Genomic DNA, 21,098 nt, shown 5'->3' with positions numbered 1-21,098 from the left:
CACCTACACACATTATCAGCACACTTGTGTGAAGTCACAAACTAGTTGGTGACTTGCTTACATTTCACTGACTAATCTCCCTGAAATCTGCATATATCAACGATATGTTCTCCATTTGCAAATCTACATTTCAAGACATGAACTCTCTTCTGAGTTTCGGATCCCTTCACACAACCGACATCAAACATTTCCACTGGGATGCCTATTAATAATCTCAAATATAGCATGACAAGAAAACTTTACCTACTTTGGCTCAGCCAGAGCCTCTTAACAGCATGATTGACATTTTTTCTAAGAATATCTTTGTTGCATAAGGTTGTCCTGTGCACCGCAGAAAGTAGAGGCCAGCACATCAACTTGCACCCACTAGATGCTAAAGCATCTCCCCCAGCTGTGACCATCGGCCAGATATTGCCAATGTCACCTAGTGAGGGGACAGGTCCTAAATGATTTCCAGTAGAGAGCCATTTCATTAAAATGTTCATTTAGAAAATAAAAGCCATTTTGCAGTCTTCTTTATTCTACCCATTATTCTAATTGCTTAACATTTATTCAACAATTATTTTTGTGTTTATTTTCACCAAAATATTTAAGATGTTTGTTATATCCTGTTAGATATTTCAGTTGCCTCCCTAATAATCATCACTATTCTATCTTCTTCCTATTTTTTCTGACTATTCCTGAACTTGCAGTGATCAGTATCAGTTATACTAACGCGTTATTTATTAAGCACAGCAGTGATAAATATATGAATCAATTAAAAACCTTTAGCAGTTCCCGATCACAGAATAAACTGCTAACTATGGTCTTTGCCCTGGAATATATGTGTCATACAATTAGCCCCTCTACCCTCAGTTAATTACAAGATCTTGGAAAGGTCATAAAGCAATGTACAAAGTGTTAAAACAATAAAAACAGTGCTTTCAAAATTTAAAATAATAATTAAAAAGCAAAACCCCAAAATGGAGTGTTTAGTAGTATATAATGCCATAAAAAGATTAAAAAATAAGTTTGAAAATTGCACATTTGGTTTATTAATAATGCAATTTCATGGTAGAGATGAGAGTGGAAGTAAGATTTTAATTGAAAAATAGAAGCTGAGGAATGAAGAGATGAGAGGCAGCAAAAAGGAATAAATCTTTCAAGGAATTTGGTTATAAGAAAGAACAAAAAAGTTTTATGTAGTGTTGATTGTAGTGATTGGTGGTGGTGCTTTATGTTTATTTTAAGATTGGAAATACTTGAATAAGTTTTGTGTTAAGAATGATTAATAGAACAGCCACATGGGTCAGGTAATGATCCCACTCACTGAGAGTACAGTTGCAAGCGGCTAATCAGTTCACGATGGGAAAAGCCCATTTGTTCTGTTCTGAAAATGTTGACTTGGGAATCTGTGTACAAGCTGGGAAAGCCCAGGACATATTTGGGAGCTGAATATGTGGATGTTCGACGTAGAGAAATGCTCAGGGAGCCACTAGCATAAACACAGGTATTAAAGCTCATTTCCTATGGAAGAGACATCTTCCCTCCCACCAACAAAAAATCTCTCCAAATGGGATTTTAATTTCTGCTCCTCTTGCTGTGATAAAGCTCTTGGTTAAATGGAGTTCATATCACATTATTTTAATCTGTTTTTGTTTGTGTTTTCTGGTATTGATTGTGAAAAAATTCTATTATGAAGTAAATAATACTGAGTTATTACCTGAGGAGTTCTTTGTATTTTTTCCTGACTATTCAGGCAGTCTGAACACCTTATTTGTTTTTTTAAATCAATTCTCAGAGAGAGAGAGAGAGAGAGAGAGAGAGAGAGAGAGAGAGATAAAGGGAGAGGGAGAAGCATTGGTTTGTATTTTTACTTATCTATGCATTCATTGGTTATTTCTTGTATGTGCTCTGACCAAGGATTGAACCCACAACTTCGGCATATCCATACAACACCCTAACCAACTGGGCTCCCCAGCTAGGGCAGCCAGAGCACCTTTTGATGCATATTTTAATCAAAAGGTTGGGCAACACAGTATACAAAAATTCAATTGAGATCTGAATAGAAATGAAATTCAAATGAAACAATACTGATAAAACATACAATGTATACAGATACTTTGTAGTCCGACATTGGCTTTGAACATCAACAGTCAAAAATTCTGAGGGACTCAGAGCATGGCTTTTGCATGTGCTAGAATTTGTGGTGGCTTAAGGGCAGTCACCACAGCAAGTGAAATGATAAAAGTGAGTAATATTAACATGCTAATGTTACCTGGCAAAGATTGTCACAGTACTGGAAAGTGGAAGTCGGTGTGACAGAAACTTTAAAGTAGTCTTAGGGATTCAATAGCATAAGATACTTCTTCCTACATCTTTTCTGCAAATATTGGAGCAGTCAGCTTCACAGAATGTCTGATTCCTCAAGGCAGACATGCTCTGGAGAGATATTGTAGCAGAGTATTAGAAACAAGGATTAAAATGGTTTTACCACCTGAGTTTCTCTCAGCAGCTAGAGAATGCCTAAAATCACTTCAATGTACCACAAATAGAAGTAATTAACTGTAAGTAGTAGAGTTATCTTGAATTTTCAAAATTCAATATTTAGTCATTATCAGAATTGTGTGTGTAAATTAAGGAGAGAGCTAGACCAGATTTAGAAACATAAAATTTATATAATCATTACATTTATATACATTTCCATTAAATGCCCCATATATTTCAAGCCCTACATTAGGTTATAGAATAGAGGTAAGTAGACCTGTGGGATACCACAGCTCTCACAGGGAATGAAGAAGGAAAGACACTAAATGTGTTCTTATGCCTTCAATCTCCCAGTTAGGAGAGAAGGATCAGGCTACTTTGTTAATGTGTAACAGGCAGACTTCACATGGATGTGTGAGTTAGAAACACCTGCCTGGCAAATGGCAACACTCTTAACCTAGGTCCTTGAGAGTGAGTTAGAGTTAACTGGCAAAAGGAAAGGGTAATTTGAGAAGAAAATAAATGGGAAAAAATAGTACATTTTAAAGACATAAAATAAATGAGGTAATATGAGGATCAATGTGGTACCACAGGAGGCAATTATTAGTATAATAAACTGCAGTTTCATTTTCCAAGTATTTATTAAGTGCAGCTGTATGTCAGCAGCTGTGCTCACAGTAATGAACAGGTCCTTCTATGAAGCTCCTCAGTTGAAAACACATAAATAGACCTTTTAGAATAATGTTCCCAGATGTATGGGTACTACAAGTATACATAAGTCCTAGCCTTTGACATTTGGGAAGTCTTCCTAAACCAGGAAGTATGTAAGCTAGTTGTTATAATTAGGGGAGAATTAAAACCCCGGGGCAAGGTGAAATAATAATCACAGACATTATAGCAAAGGCATGCAAAAGCACGGAAACAGTAATATGCAAATACATACCGTTCGTAGTTCTGGAATGTGGATTCTGAGGTATAGTGTAAGGCACAGGCGGCAAACACAAGGCCCGCAGGCCCACATACGAATCCGGCCCTCCACCTTGTTTTATCCACCCAGTACCTTGTTTGTTTCTACCCGGTGGCAGCGCTGAGCTCCTTGTCCCTAGTTAAGTAGTTACGTTTATACAGTCCTAAAATTACATTCGGCCCTTTGATGTCAACCGCGAGGCTGGTGTGGACCCTAGTGAAAATGAGTTTGACACGCCTGGTGTAAGGGAAGAGGACACATGTGAGTAAGTCGCATGAAAAACTTGGAGTGCCCATTCCATGGAACCTATACTTTTTGCTGAAATTCTAACATATTCTGAAGAAGCTTTTTTTTTTTTAGTTTTTTAGTGTTGTTCATTTACAGTTGTCCCCGTTTTTCCCCCATTGCTATCCCCTTCCCTGCCCACCCCCCTCTCCTGCAGGCTATCCTCCCTCCATTGTCCTTGCCCAGGGGTCCTTTGTACGTGTGCCTTGACTTGACCCTTCCCCTTCTTTCCCCCATTATGCTCCTTCCCCCTCCACACTGGTCACTGTCAGTTTGTTCTTTATTTCCACATCTGTCCTTCTGTTTTGCTCATTAATTGGTTTTGTTGATTAAGTTCTACTTATAGGTAAGATCAGAAAAAACTTTAAGTGAAGTCAGAATCATGTGGTAAAGAGCACATTATAAATGTGGCTTGAGCTTTGTGGAAAAAATTAATTAAAAAGAGGAACAATTAAAAGGCATTATAAAATTTCAGGAGATAAATCATGGGCATTTGAGATAAAACAATAGCATTCCATATGTGCAGTGACAGTTAACATAATTAATTGTCTACCTAGGATTCATTTCCCTTTGGCACCATCCTAACAGTACAAAAGGGAAAAATGTTAAAATATAGTAAATAAACTTTAAAAGAATTAAATAATACAAGCTCATAGACACAAAGAACAGACTGATGGTTGCCAGAGGCAGGTGGTGGTGGTGGGAGGAATGGGTGACTTTTTTCCAGTTTAAATTGCTGCGGGGAAGGGGGAGAGAGGAGGTAAAGGAGGACACAAGGAGGATAAATGGTGATGGGCAGAGATCTGACCTGAGATGGTGAACACACAAGTCGGTGCACAGATGATGTGTTGTAGAATCGTGCACCTGAAACTTGTATAATTTTGTTAACCAGTGTCACCCCAATAAATTCAATAAGGAAAAAATAAATTGAATGTAATAAAAACATCACACGCAATCACAAAATCACAATTACAGCAAAAGCCGTGATTGAACGATGACTTGTCACAAGCCCTCTTACAATTTAAGCCACCTTTGGTTGAGTTTGGGTTTTTATCAGCAGAAACTACACTAAATGATAAAAACAAATACGTTTGGAGTCATGTAGATGATTCTCAATCACACTTAGACCATTATTTATATCTCCTTTTAGAAGATCTGGTTTCTCTTTGCCCTCTGCAAGTTTTTAAGAATTATTGCATTTTATAAAATCTGTGAAATTGAATAAGGCAAGTTTAGGCAGAAAGGGAAGCATTAACTTTCAATGTCCTTGCTTTCGCCTATTTTATCAGACCCTTAAAGTTATTTTTATATTGTTTTGGTACTTAATTTTTTATAGCATGTGAAAATGCATTTGTCTGCCAGAGCCTGAAGAGACCCGCAGAGAAGGCTGACGGATGACTCTGTCATCATTCTAAATGTCATCAGCCTGGCTGTTTTCTCCAGAGCAAACAAAGGTACGTATCGAAGTGGGGGAAAGGTGGATACAATATAATTTTATAGTGATTTAATGATATCTAGTTACCTAAACAATGTTCTCTATATAAACTATATTTAATACATAAACTAATATGAATGCTAAATGTTAGTTTTTATTTCCCTAATACTGCACAATAAATATATTAACAATTAAATTATATAACATGCTAACCTACAGTATAATTTTTTATTCAAAAACTATGGTGAGTGACACATAATTTTAATTAGAGATTCAAAAAAAAGAGCTACAACTTCCTAGCTAAGCATTTTATTTCTTTAAAATATACAGCAAGTGTACTTAGCATGGCAAGCAAGAAGCAAGACTTCTCTACCTGCTAACCATCTAATGTCCACCCTAGACAGTATTTTTTCCTGATTTTATTTGTTCATGATGCTGCCATGCTGTATACAATTGCAGTCTATTTAACACACACATTCATCTCTCTTTGTCATTTGCCTGTGCATCCCTCTCTGAAAGGGGGTCTTTCCCACCTTTTTTTAACTGGTGAACTGCTTCTCATTTGCCAACCTTAGCTAAGATTTAATGAAGTCTTGGTCGAGTCTCATAGGTGTCAGAATTAATAGACTTCTTTCTCTAACATTTAATGAGAAGGTAACAATGTATGAGAAAAAAATCTGATCAACAGCATTCCCATAGCACTTTGTTTATATCATCATTAAATGCTCAGGGAAAGCAGTGGATTTACCATAATACAAATGAAACTTAAGGCTCAGAACCCCTCACTTACATAGGTCCTTTTGAAGTGCCTGTACATGATTTTTATTTGAATACTGTAACTTTTTAAAAAAAGCACTCCCCAAATTGCATGTTTCAAACACGAATATCCATTCATTCCTCTTTGGCTCATACTGATCTGCTATTCTAGTCTGAGATTGTCAAGGACAGAATCTTGTCTCTTGCATATTTCTTTAGTAGTTATCACACTTTTTGACACAGAGCAAAGTCAATAAAAATGTGTTGAAGAGATCGTCATTGACTTCATGATGAGAATTGGTATAAAGCTAGAGAGAGGAAATTCCAAGAAAAAGAAGGAAAAGGAGGAGGGGGAGGAGGAAGTAAAGGAAGAGGAGGTGAAGGAGGAGAAGAAGATGAAGGAGAAGAAAGAGGAGGAAGAGGAAGAGAAGGGGTGGGAGAGGAGGAGGAAGGGGGTGAAGAAGGGGAAAGGGAAAGGGAAGTGGAGAAAAAGAGAGGAGAAAAAGCCAATCTGTTTATTTACCTGATACACCTAGATGATGGAACGAGAAAATGCTCATGTGAGCCCATGCAGGTAGTCAACAAATTTGCCAAATAAGATTAAGTTTATTAAAAACTCACCTTCAAGTTTGAAATAAATAGGGATTGACTTGGGAGGTTCTTCTTCTTTTTTTCAGCTGTATTTGTGTTTACAGGCAAAATCACTTTTAAATATGCTTAGAGTATGGGAAAGCCCTCTATAGAACACTGGGTTATTTGAGAGTCTACCAGGTAGAAATGCCAAAAGTGATTTCTCTGACTCTAATGGCACTCTATCAATATCCATAATCTGCTTTGGGGAACAGAGTTATAAACTAGATCTTAGTTTCTACAGTTCACCTGTACTTGTATTTGTAGTGGAAGAAGAATTGTTTATTAGTTGTGTGTAAACATTTGAGGGTCAAGTTCAATTGGACTAGAAGTAAACTTCAAAATGTAGTAATTGAGGAATTAAAATTTTAACATTATTTTTATAAGACACTAGGTAATTATTAGTAGTTTGGACTTTATACTCCAGAAACATTTATTCAAATCTCTGTGATGCAAAAATGAAGTGAATTTTGTGATCAGGATCGAAAGTACTCATGTATTGCTTTTCATTTCTCATATGTTCTACTCTTTGGCTGTTTTCTCTGTACACTACCTTGGCATATCCTTTACAAATGTTTTCCCCCCTTCTCCCAAACATGTTAAGCTAAGAAATAAAATTAGAATGACTATATTCTTAAATGAATTATTCTTGGGATGTTCTTAAGCATTTGTTTTTAAGCTAATAGTTATTACATACAGATATCTTCATTTTGTGCTAATTTCTGCTTATTTTAAAAAATATTTTATTTATTTATTTCTAGGGAGAAGGAAAGGGAGATAGAAAGAAAGGATGAGAAACATCCCTCTCACCCTTTCTTGTGAAAGGGTGCCTCTCTCATGCTCTGTCCGAACCTGCAACCCAGTCATGCCCTGACTGGAATCTCACTGGTGACTTTGGTTTTGTGAGATGACACCCTACGGACTGAGCCACACTGTTCAGGGCTAATTTCTGCTTACTAATGTCATTGCTTTTTCTTATAAAATGGAATCAGCATCAAATTATTATTTTATATTTGTATATTGTTAAACACATATATATTATATGTAACATGTTATATATTAAAAAAATATCTTGGTTGTCTTCTTAATAATGACTTACACTATATATTTTAAATTATTTTCTGAGGTTTTAGATAATTAAGTGTCAATAGGAACATAAAGAAACAGGTACATTTTGCATTACTACCCTTTCTGGTAAAGTATTAATAATATGCTTCACCAGTCTTAATTACTTTAATGACCTACTTAATTTAACAGATTCAACTTCTTTCATTTGTAATTTCGCCTGAATAATTGGATAGCTAGGCAATGCATATATCTAAACAAATTAGGTATTTTACTAAAATTTCATTATTCACATTTCATTAGATAAAAAGTTTTTTTTTTTAATTAACTTCAATCATATCATAGAGTCAGGTTCAACATTAAACCATACCTTGTCCTTTGAGACTTAAATTGTTCACATTATAAAGTACAATCAATTTCATATCAGTAATGAGACACTTCTATTGTATTGGGAAGTATCATTTCAAATTCTTTCAGTTTAAAAGAAATCAAAATGCACTTTATAAGAACTATGTAGCAGAAGTAATGAGAATTTAAGTATTCTTTTTTAGTATCATTTTTATTTGCATGCAAACTTAAATTAATATCACCAACTTTGTTTGGATTGTTGCAAGCGGTTCATGTCTTTTGACCAAGATGGCATTAATGCTTCCTTCAATTTGACTAAAATTTAGACAGTATTCTTCCTGACCAGAAGCCCTTAACTTCCATTTTTTAAAGAGCATATACTTTGGTAAACTTTAAGTCCTTTGTCTGCCCTGTTGAGATGTAAATCTTTTTAAAACCATCTGGCCAGTTTTACAACCCAGGAAGTCTTTCTCGAGACCTTAGGAGCTCTATCCCTTCCAAACATGACCATCGAAGAAGATAGCCCCTGATATCCCCGATTATGGGCAATGGTGGGTGCTTGGCTTCAGCTGGGTGCATGCCTTGCTTTACTGAGGCAAGTTTCCTAAAGGGGGAAAGTAGAGTATTTCTCTTCTGCATCAAATGAGAATTACGTCATAGACTCATGTAGTCAACTCGAGTTAGCCCCTCTCTATAAGGTTAACTATCCCAAAGATAAGTTTTTATCACCTCTTACTTGGACATTATCTATCATCTCCACTAGAATACAGAATCAGAGCAGTCAAGTGCCATTCCTAAAGTTATTTTATTACTGTTATTATTTTATTGTCTATCAGGGTACCTGGCATACTTAATATGGAACGGCTAAATACTTCAGCAAACATTCTCAGATGAAGCAAATTCTGAGTAAATAGAAGGCAAAACAAAGGCAATTGTAGCCAGAACAACCTTATAGTCATGAGCTTGTGGAGAGGAATGGGTGGGAAAGAAAGGCCATTGTAATTTTATGGGCAGTGGATGAGCCAGTGCAGTACAGGTTTATATAATTGTTATTGTCAATACATATTTACAGTATGGGGATTTGAGATGGGTTATTATAAGTACGGAAAATACAAATTTACTTTTGGTTAAAATATGATACCACTTAAAATAATTTATATAACTCCTATAAAAATGTCTCTGCCTCCCTTCTTCCTCTCTCTCCCTTCCCCTCTCACATTTCCATAATTTTCCAAGTGATTTTTATTAGCACTGGAACCTACCAAGTGTTATATCGACCAACTCTATTATGTTCTACCAGTCTTTATTCCTAGTTACATGATACGTAAATGGTTAAAGCAATTGTCATCATTCAAAATTATTATTGATAAAGTTGCAGATTAGGGAAACCATTGACACTGAAAGTAACAGTCATACATGGAAACCATAGAAACCATGAGTGAATATTTCTGAAGTATGAAGTCAGATAAAGTCATATAGGCTTGAGTGTGTGGAAAAGCTGTGACTTAGTTTCCAGCTTCATGTGTCATGTAAAAACCCTTACAGTTCAAATAATAGGCAACTAAAACTACAAGTTTAAAAGCAAAGCAAAGAACAGAAATGTCCCCTGACATCTCTCTATTACAGCTCTAAAAAATAGATATTGTCTCGGGAAGTGATTCACCCAGGAAAAAGAAGGCAGAAAGGGGAAGGGGATAATAAAAGTTCAGGGCCTCATGTTGCGCTAAATGCCAGTAGTTAATGGAATTCAATGTAAAATAACTTAATTTTCATTATAGTCAATTTATAAAGTTGGTACTATTCAACTGCTTAATTAATTTTTTAATTTATTTTGCTCTATATTTTGAAAAAATTGGGAACTATTACTTGGTTATATCTTATTTAGTCATTGAATTTCTAACTTGCTTGATAGCATAGAGTACTCAGCTATCTTAAAGGGCTCATTACATCCCTACTTTTTACTTATGCCAACCACAGAGAGGCCTAAAGGTGATTTTGAGTTTATTCACACAAATCATTCAAATAGCCAAAAACCTCTTTGTGAATCTCTTTAGTGAGAGAGAATCACCCTGCAACTGTAAAAAACACTGCATATATTTTGTTAATCTTTCCCTTGGCTTTCTCTTATTGCTTCTGATGAGGTGAAAAAGCAGTATTTCATCCTTGAATTACCCATGCATCTTACAGTTCTAAGTTTTGAAATTAATACAAAGAGAAGTGCATATGTTCCAAATCTCTGAGTGTAAAAATTGTATTATTGAGATGGACCATAAAAATTAGATTTTATTCTGTTAATTATTTAGTATTTCTTTAGATGAATAATAAATTGCAAATACTGAGTAACTCTAGGAATAACTTTTTTGCAACAAGGGAAAAAGGACTTGTTAAATGGTTTTCGGTTTAAAGATATGACATCCCTCAAGCCTGATTAGAGCAGATTTTGAATATAATGAAAAGTAATGAACACAGGATGTAGTTTGTTCTGAGAGAACAAAACATTTCAATGAACAAAATGACATTTCACAAGCATGCCTCGGGATGATTAAAGCTTAGAATCAACTTGCTTTATAAAAATTTAAGTGATCAATAAAATAATCCCTTACTGAATTTATGTAGAACAGTATTTTGACCCAGGTTTTCAGTTATAGTATGGTAGGGAACAATTTCAGAAATGAAAACATGACCCAAACCCCTGATGCTGAATTATAACACATATTTGCACATATCCCACACATGCTGAAGATAATCTCTACAGGAAAATGTCCTGACCACTTCCAAAATACCCGAATGATTTCCTTGCAAGAGCTTCCTCTTAGATGACTAAAATTCGGTAAAAATCCTGAATTATTACCAAAATATTGTCAGATCTAATATAATCTAATTATGTAGTATACATTTAAAGATAGAACATATAACTCAGTGATACTATAGATATTAAGTTGACCAGATTCTATTACAATAGTATATTCAGTTCTAGGAAACATATTTTAAAGCACAGTTCAAAATTAACCTTTTCAAATTTGCTTTTTTCCAAAGTCGAATCAATTAGATGGTAAGCAACGCTGAAACTGTCACATGAGAACAAGTTTTCTACTCTATCTTGCAAAATTTTAATCACATATGATTTGCAAATGACATGAGAAACACTAGAATGAATATGAAAGTTTTGTTCCTCTAGAGACTTTTGAATATAATAGAGTAGATAAGACTTGTTCACCAATATAAGTGTATAAGTAGATTTATTGCAAAATAAAAAATAGCCTTCAAGTAATTTGTCTATCAGTCACTTCCTTCACATTCTAAGGCACTTTAAAAAAAGTCTGTGTGGGAAGGAGACAAAAAACATACCATGGAGAAAACAAAGCCTCTTCAATAAATGGTGCTGGGAAAATTGGAAAGCACATGCAGAAGAATGAATCTACACTGTTGATGTCCATATATACAAAAATTAACTCAAAATGGATCAAGCTACTAAATACAAGACAGAAAGCAATACATTGCATAGAATAAAACATAGGTATTAAACTTATGGACCTTCGTCTTAAAATGGATTTCATGAATTTGACCCTGAAGGCAGGGAAAGTAAAAGCAAATGTAAATGAATGGGGCTGTATCAACTAAAAAGCTCTGCACAGAAAAATAAATAAATAAATAAATAAACAAAGCAAAAAACAACCAAACAAGTGGGAGAATGTATTTGTAAAGAATAGCTCCAACAAGGGGTTATATTCAAAATATATAAAGAACTCATACAACTCAATGATAAAAAAGCAAAAATTCAATTAAAAAATGAGAGAAAACCTGAACAGACATGTCTCCCAAGAAGATAAACAAATGGTCAACAGATATATGAAAAAGATGCTCAAATTTAGTATTAGGGAAATGCAAGTCAAAACTACAACAAGATACCACCTCACACCTGTTACAAATGGCTATTATCAACAAGACAAGTAATAACAAATTTTGGAGAGGTTATGGAGAAAAAGGAACCCTCATTCACTGCCAGTGGGAACATAAGCTGCTACAGTCACTGTGGAAACAGTACGGAAGCTCTTCAAAATACTAAGAACAGACTTACCACATGACCCAGCAACCCTTCCTCTGGGTATCTACACCCAAAATTTGAAATACTTGTTCACAAAGATACATGCACATCTGCATTCATCGCAGCATTATTCACGATGGCCAAGACATGGAGAAAACCAGAGTCCCTTGGTCGATGATTGGATAAAGAAGGCATGGTACATGCATTCAGTGCATTACTGCTGAACCGCAAGAAAAGGTGAAATACTGCCATTCATGTCACCAAGGTTGGATCCTGAGTCTATCATGCTAAGAAAAGTAAGTCAGACAGAAAAAATCAAGAGCCATATGATTTCACTCCTATGTGGGATATAAAACTGAAAGCAACAAAGGAACAAACAAGAAAAATAAACACACAAAAACTCATAGACATGGACGATACGGTGGCTATCAGAGGGAAGGGGGTGGGGAGTGGCAAAGAGTAAAAGGGTCAAATATATGTTAACTGGAGAAGTTTTGACTTTGAGTGGTAAGCACACAATGCACTATACAGATAATGTATCATAGAATTGTACACTTGAAACCTATATAATTTTATTAGCTGGTGTCACCCCACTAAATTTAATTTTTTTAATGGAAAAAGAAAAGGAAGGGGGCAGTGCTTTAAGTTCCCTGTGTAGTTAACCATTGGATTTAATAGCCTAAACTGGAGTCAAAGGGCAGTATATGGGCTTCTCCATTCCTAGGGAGTGAGACCCAGCACAATATGGCGCTGTAATAGTCTCAGAAGGTTCATCTTAGCTGCAATAATAGCAATCCAAAAAATATCAGTGGCTAAATGTTACTCAAGTCATTTTTCTTTATTACAGAAATTTTTGAGGTTGGTAGGCTTACCTGAAAGTCCATGCCTCATGTGCTGATTCATCATCACAGAAGGAATATCATGGGTCACTGTCTTGAATTAAATGTGTATCGAAGTTTGAAATTATTTCTCAAATTTTTCTATAACTAAAAAGGGTTGTAATATTAACATAAATTACTAGTGACTCCATACTACTGAGTATTTTAAAGTATTAAGTAGCATCACTTACAGAATAAAAAGCTATGGTATTGAAATTATAGCTATCAATAAATTGATTAAATCACTTCTACTTAATTGAAAAAGAAAATATATTACTGCCAATTCATGTAAGCATTAATTTAAAGTACCCCAGAAATCTTCTTCTAGTATGATTTTTTATTAAAAAATTATAAAATCTAATTTTTCTCACTCACACTTAATATTTCATTTGAAAAAAAAAAAAATTCTCATTCCAAATATGTTCCAGTTAAGATTTTGCCCTTAACACTCAATTGCTTACCTGGATTTTTTGCAGCCACCTGAACACAACATACATCTTTGAAAAACATGGTTTGAACTGAGCGAGTCCACTTATACTGAATATCTTTCAGTAAATACAGGCAGCCCTCCATTTCATGGGTGCTCATCTGCATATGCAACAAACCAGGATGGAAAACTGTATTTTCACATTCCCAATAGACCTTTCCGAACTGTGAATCGCCAACTGCAGATTGAAAACACTGTTTTTCATTGATGGTTGGTTGAATCTGCAGATGTGAAGAAATAACCGAAGCTGAGATTTAGAGTGTGGAGGGGGGACTCTGCTTGCAAGCTGCCCCACCCCACCCCTAGCCGCCAAGGGTGAGTATAAGTCTACCTAGACATGATCTGCCTGCGGAGGAAAGGTGGCCGATCTCTCCAAGGAGAAGGGCCGGGAAACTTTTCCTCAATGGGCTTTTATTGGGTTTAATTTGCATAGGAATACAGGGTGTATAGGTAAAGCTCATCAATCATTGTCACGCAGAAATGATCAAATAATAGATAACATTCAAAGAACTCAGGGCTTATTCTGAGTCAGGGTCAGATAGCTAAAGGGCCATAAAACTTCAGGGAACAAACTCATTCCATGCATGGACCCTTATCAGAAAATCAAGGGTATTAGCAAAGCAGGTTTCATAGGATTTTGTGTAGTATTTCTTAGGCCTGGTTGCCCTAGGGGACCTGCCCTTTCCAGCACAGGGCCACACCCACTGCTGGCATTGTCTCAGGCTTCAGGCAGGGAAGGGAAGTAAGGCAGGCAAAAGATTAGGAGACTTCTTGCCGACAGAATGAGGACTCAGGCTAGGTCAAAGCCAAGGGGCAAGGGTCCATCACCCCCTTTTTCTATAGCCCCCCAAGTCCTTCCCTGAGGGCTTCTTCATGACCATGTCTGTCTTAGGTCATCCCTCCCTTGAGGAACCTTACCTTACCTGGTCATTGGCTAACCAGTCATGCACTGGGGGCGAAGCAGGGTAAAGTAAAGTGGGCAGAGGTGGTGCCCCTGCCAGGGAGATAAGCTTTGTCTCCTTAATGGCTTACGGTCCCGAGGTTTGTCACTCAGCCTTAGCCATGGGCGATTATAGTCTCTGAAACCAGGCAGGGCAGTTCCCAACATTGGAGAAGTCAAAAATATTTTTTTTTTTTCTCAAACATAATATATTGTTTTATTTTACATAAAGTAAATTCAAGTTTCCTTTATTTCACACAGCTATCAAGTGAAATTTTTTGTTTAAACAATTCGATAAACATTGGCATGCATGTTCTTTTGTTTTCCTTTTACTTCCCGTCAACCAGAGGGTTGGAAGAGATATTTAAAATGAACATTATCCACTAAGCCCTTCGGGCTCACGTTGGGCACCTTAGTATCAGCCTTAAACGTCAGTGCTTTTTCTGGCCATCTCATCTCCCGTGGGCTGTAACTTCTAGCCCATTGTGAAGATTGCTTCTGCCCTTGCTGATCTTGCACTCATTTATGTTGTCCATGCTTGGCTTAATTTTGTTAGCAAAATTTTGCAAGGAAAGATTTCTACTAGGGCCCAAATATATATGCTTTGTGAAAGGAATACAAACTAGTTATAAATAAATGATTACAATATTAAGAGATTGCCCTACATAAGAAAATTAAAAGTCTGAAACTGCTTGCCTGAATAAAACATTTGAAAGTTGAGAGCCCATTAAGTAATCAATGTATTTACTCTTCACACTTCATCACTGTGAGAGTCAGAATAATTGATTTAGCCTTGGAAAAATGTTCATAGGTATCCAGAAAATTCCCTTTAATTCATTCTGCCTCCCACTTTGAAAATGAAACTTAGTAAAATCTCCTAGGGATGAGGAGGCTATACCAAAATGAAATCTTTATAAACAATGGCTAAGGAGAAAGGAAGAATAGGCAACCCATGATACAAAGAAGTCAAATGACAGTTTGGACGTTTGGATTGTTATTTTATTTTTTGAATCCAAGAGGCCAGTGTGCCAATGTCATTACAGATAGGAGAGCAATGCTTTTGAATCAGCATTGTTTTGGCCTGGGTTCACTTATGTCATTAATTCGTGACGCAGACCAATCGGATAATCATTTAACTGATGAAATACAAGAGACTCTTAAAACAAACACATTAGCATGACAGCACAGCATGTCAGGAAACACTCGAGGAAAAGATTTCAGCATATTTTTGCCTTTTGTAAGTGACAATGAAAGTAGACTGTTTTAGGCTACATATTTTTTTTCTTATTAGACAGGTACTTACAAGACTCCTATATGTTCCTCCTCTTAAGAATTATTCTAGGGAGCGCAATCACCAGTGATACAATAAGGAGAATTATCTTCAAACTGGGACAGTAGGACAAACATAGATGAAGGAATTGAAGCAGCAAGGGAGTATTTAATGAAAGAGTACTTATCTGAGCTAAAATATTTCAAATTTTGTGCCTCGATTTATTAAATGCCAGTGTATTAAAAACATCAGCAAATGTGAATGCGATCCTCAAGCTTCTATCCATATCCTTTAGTGGGTGATAAGGCATGACAGATGTGTACAGAACAAAGAAATTAGTTTATTTGTGAGTTATAAAACACTCCTTAGAAAATTTAATAAAATAACTTACCATTACCATTATTTCCTTAAATGAAGTACTTTTATTGCTGAAAGATATAAAAACTAGAACTTTATCATGTCTTAAAATAAGTGTATTTATAATGATCAAAAGTGACCACAAAGTCCTCATTTTTTTTCTTTGCAGGTAGGAAAATGTTACTATTTGGCATATGGGAGAAGTGACATACAGGGATTTCTAAACTTACTTGAGATGCTACTTTGTGTACACAAAGTAGCATCTCAAGGGACCTGTAGTCCGTGGAACACACATGAAAAAACACTTCTCTTGACAATGTTTCACTGAAATTTGTGGTCAATTATTGTCCTGAAGACATTGCACATAATATTGTATTCTTGAGAATAACATCTGGAAGAAAGGAGATATATATACATATATATATAAATATATATACACATATGTATGTGTATATATACATATATAAATATATATAAATATATATTAAATTATATATATAATTTTTTAAACGTGAAAATTTTATGTATGTAATACTCTTTGATATTGTGTTACAACTCTTGAATTTATCATTTCATCTTTTCATTCTGTTTTCTCTTTACATTTAGGTTTTAAATATTCTGTTTACATATCTTTAACTTCACTGACTCGGTCCTTGGCCTTGGCCCGTTTATTACTGAGCCCATCAAAGGCATTCTTCATCTCTGTTAGAGGTTTTTTTTTTTATTTTGAGCATTTCCTTTTGATTCTTTTCTAGTGTTTCTATTCTCTCTTACATTATCCATCTGTTCTTTGATGTAGCCTAACTCTTCCCTTAGAATTTAGCACATTAACCAATGTTCTTTTAATTTCCCAGCCTTTTAAATCCAAAATCTCTATCAAAACTGAATCTTGTTCTGATTATTGCTCTGTTCCTTCAAGCTGTGTATTTGTTAGTTTGTTTGTTTTGTCTTTTTTATGCTTTGTGATTTTCTTTGAAAGCTGGACATGGATGAGTAAGTAACAGGAGCTGAGATGAATAGAACTCGGTTTTGAGGTTTTAAGTTTAACTGCCTTGGATTAGTCTTTGTTTACTGTTTGCTGTTTCTCTTTGTATCAGAGGCTAAATTTCTTCTCTCATCTTGTTTTCACCTCTTCTGTTACCTTTGGTTTCCCCTAGACAGTTCTTCTTAAATAATATTTTAGACATGCATTTCTTTCTTTATAATGCTCTTAATATTCAGGAGTTCTGGTGGTTTGTTGGAAGGGTGTGTGGGGAGGAGAAGTGTTCTATAGTTCTATGATTATGTCTCCGTTTTTATTTTTCAATCAGCCTGTGCCCATGAGCTATGACCTTCACAAGTGCTTCCCATTTTTGTCTCTTCCTTTAGGTGAGACAGGAAGGCTTGGGAAACTGGAGTTGGGTATTTCCGTTACAGTATGCAGAAGGGTAGATGGGACTAAACTTTTGTATTTCTCTTCTTCCACGTGGAAGACTAGAGTGGGCTGGAGTTGAACATTTTCCTTGCCCTAGGGTTGGTTAGGCTCTGAGAACCCTGTGTCCATCAGGCTCAGATAGATAGTTTCCCTTGAGGTCAAGATTTAGTAAGGACGACAGCCTCTATGGGCACAGTCCAAAATTACTACTCTCCTACTCCTCCACCTTCAGCACAAACTTTGTTATTCTATTAAAGCTGCTGTGAGTAATAAACTGCTTTTTGTCTCTGACCCAGGAGTTTTATGTCCCCTACCAATATCAAAATATGTATTTTTAAATTTTACAGTGTTACCTTTGTTCTTCTTGCATCTTATCTTTCGGGGAAAAACATTCTGAGCGCAAGTAGGGTGCGGTTGGAAATAAGGCCAATTTGTAGCTGTTGGAATGGTATAAACTTATTTGCATTGGTAGAGAGAGAGCATTGGTTACAGTAGACATTACTTAAACTTTATTTTTTTAGCTTTTTGCTAACTCTGACACCCACTGCTAGACATCTCTGATCATGTTCTGTTTGTCTCATTCCTGAACCTCACTGGGGTCTGTTGGAGACAGCATGGCATACCCCCAGCTCTGTAACTTCCCTTAGAAATCACCTGTGAGAAATCTTAGGGTGTCTTCCCAACCGCTATTTTCATAGACACCATCCAGTCATTCCATTAAACAGATTAATAATGCTACTCTGTTTATAGTGTGGACTAACAAGTGAGCTTGGATTAATTGTTCTCAGGTAATTGCTCCAAAAAACAAGCACTAGATTCATTTATACAAACCCATTCATCAGACTGTGATCTGTTTCAAAGGAGGCTACCCTTGGATCACTGGATGAGTTTGCAGTGGGCTAGTAAACTTGTTATTTACACTTCATGCAGTGGTCTCTGCCATGCAAATCACTTGATTAGAAAAGATGATATAAGCTATGTCCCTGACTTTAGCTTAAGTGATCAATAACACAACCTGGAAATTACTCATTCAACCTCACTGCATATAGTTATTAAGGACGACAGAAAAGCTGCTTGGGTGTAAAGACGCAGTCTGCTGTTATAAACACATCCTGCTGTACCGATCCTCCTCGACTTCGGTGAGGTTGCATCCTGATAAAACCTCTGAAAACTGAAAAATATCTTAAGTCAAATGGCGTTTAATACACCTAAACCACCAAACATCAGAGCCTAGTCCAGCCTACCCTGAACATGCTCAGAACACTTACATCAGCCTACAGTTGGACAAAATCATCGAACACAATGAATGTGATGTGCAGTAGCAGTTGTTTAACCTCAAAACCATGTGACTAACTGGGACCTGTGGCTTGCTGCCGCCACTACCCAGCATCATAAGATAATGTCTTACAGCATAGTGGTAGCATGGGAAAAGGACAAATTTCAAAATTCAAAGTATGGTTTCTACCAAATGCACATTGCTTTTGCACAATTGTAAAGTTGAAAAATCATGGGTCAGTTACCATCTGTACTTGCATTAATACCTCTAATTAGGCAGAGAGGTCATTAGAGAAACTTATGGAAAAATTCGCTTGGGTTTCTGTGGTAGGCCCTGATGGTTTCTGGAACTGGTAGCACTGGTCGGGTATGGGGTCTTCATGGCCATTCTTGGGCCTTATTCTTCTCCTTGGGAATTCATTGATAGAAACTTAAATTAATTCTAAATTAGACAAGTCGAATGAATTTGGAGACAGTCAATGCCCATCAGACTAATTAGAGACAGCAACAAAATGGCATACTCAGAAAAATTCACCAGAAGCCAGGAAAAAAATTGAGGTGGACATTATTAGGAGGCAATCGTTATGTCTTTCATGTTTCTGCGTGACTGGTGAGAAGAGTCACTGATTGTCTTTGTTCCAAAGTATCTTCTCGAGGAAGCTTGTATCACAAACAACCTTGGAAGATGATGATCATGAGCATCTCTTTCCAGAGCAAAAAATAATTTTGGTTGCAGCCTTGCAAATAGAGACAATTTCTTCTTCTGCAGGAAATGGTAGGCATATTCACCTCACATTATTAAAAAGTTGGGGTCACTAAGCTCAAGGTTTCTCCTCTTTAATGCAATGATCTTCTTGTTTAGGTTTCTTCTATCCCTCTTCATATAGCCCTGTGGAAATTGTTACTCATAGAACTTATATGCATCCTAGTACATATAGCATGCATATATGTACTATGTGTTTGTTATTGCTGTGAATAACAAACTTTCTCTGTTTGTGAGTCACAAATCTTAATTGTTCTGCTAGCATTCATGAATTGATCGCACACTATTTTGTAAACTAGAAAGTCATAAAAATTCAGACCCCTCTCATTTTTGACCACCATATACGATATATCAAATTACATGCATAATAGAACTAAATAAAAATACTTAACACATTACATAAGGAAATATCAAAGTGTATTTTCATGACAATAAAAATGTACTAAACAGGACACATACGGACACAAAATTAACTATTAAAATAACAAAATTGTCAACTGCGATTCAATTCAAGCTAAAGACTTAATTTCATCAGCAAAATGTAGGGTGGGCCTAAAAATAATTTCACGATATCCATTGCCAGAGGTAAGTGAGAGAAGGTCAAAGTCATTCTGTCCAATTATGTCATGGAAATTGAAAGAGAAATGAACTGATATTATCTTCAGGAGAAGCAAATACAGTATTTTTAGGGTGGAACCAATGCCAAATTAGAGCCCAAATACTCCTCAAATGGATCTCAATCAATAATGGAATCAAAGTTACATTATTTTGGAGTTACTTTAGTATAACTTGAAGTCATCTAGTACCTATTCCTCTAAATATTTCATTTGTATTTTTGAAGAACAATGTCATTTGCTTATATAACTATGTTGATATTACCAAAATGTCATTAACATTACCATTTTCCTAAAACTATTATCTATTCTTCAGATTTTTAAAATACCTCCCAGTTGTTTCAATAACGCCCTCATGGCCAAATAGAAACTGAAATAACCCTGTATCCTAATAATCTTCTATAGCAGAAGGTGGGGGAGAAAGAGAGGGAGAGAAACATCAATGGGGGAGAGACAAACTTGAATGATTGCTTCTCCCATGTGCCCCTCTCTGCCTGGGACCGAACCTACAACCCAGGCATATGCCCTGACCGAGAATCAAACCCATGACCTTCTGGTTTGTGGGATGTCGCTCAGTCAACAGAGCCACACTAGCCCGAGCCCGTGAGGCATTTCTTCATAATTATATTAAAGTGACAGAAGTGATACTTTATTCTTTCCAGTGTAGTATATTAGAGACTCCTGATAGTGGTTTGTCTTAATATTGGGTGTTAACTCTGACTACATGGTTATTGCAGTTTATGCCAAATTTCTAGCATTAATTTTTCCCTCTACATAACCACAAAGTATGTTTGCGGTGATACTTTGTGAATATGTGTAGATGATTACTCATCAAACATTTACTCACTTCACTTTATATATATATATATAACCATTGGTGATTCCTGTCGAGTTTTCCTAAATAGTCATCTTTTAACTCAATCATTTTTTAATTTATCAATTGACATTAATTATAAATGTTGTTCTTTCAAATATTTATGCTAATATTTTGAAAAGCTATCCCATCTAATTAATATATTAATTAATTCAACTATATATCATTTTAATTATAAAATTAAATCAGTTAAACAAGCAACTTGTGGTTAAATAAAAATATAAGGCAT

Source organism: Desmodus rotundus, chromosome 13 (assembly GCF_022682495.2).
Source record: "Desmodus rotundus isolate HL8 chromosome 13, HLdesRot8A.1, whole genome shotgun sequence".
NCBI classification, from domain to species: domain Eukaryota; kingdom Metazoa; phylum Chordata; class Mammalia; order Chiroptera; family Phyllostomidae; genus Desmodus; species Desmodus rotundus.
This window is presented reverse-complemented; position numbering follows the sequence as displayed.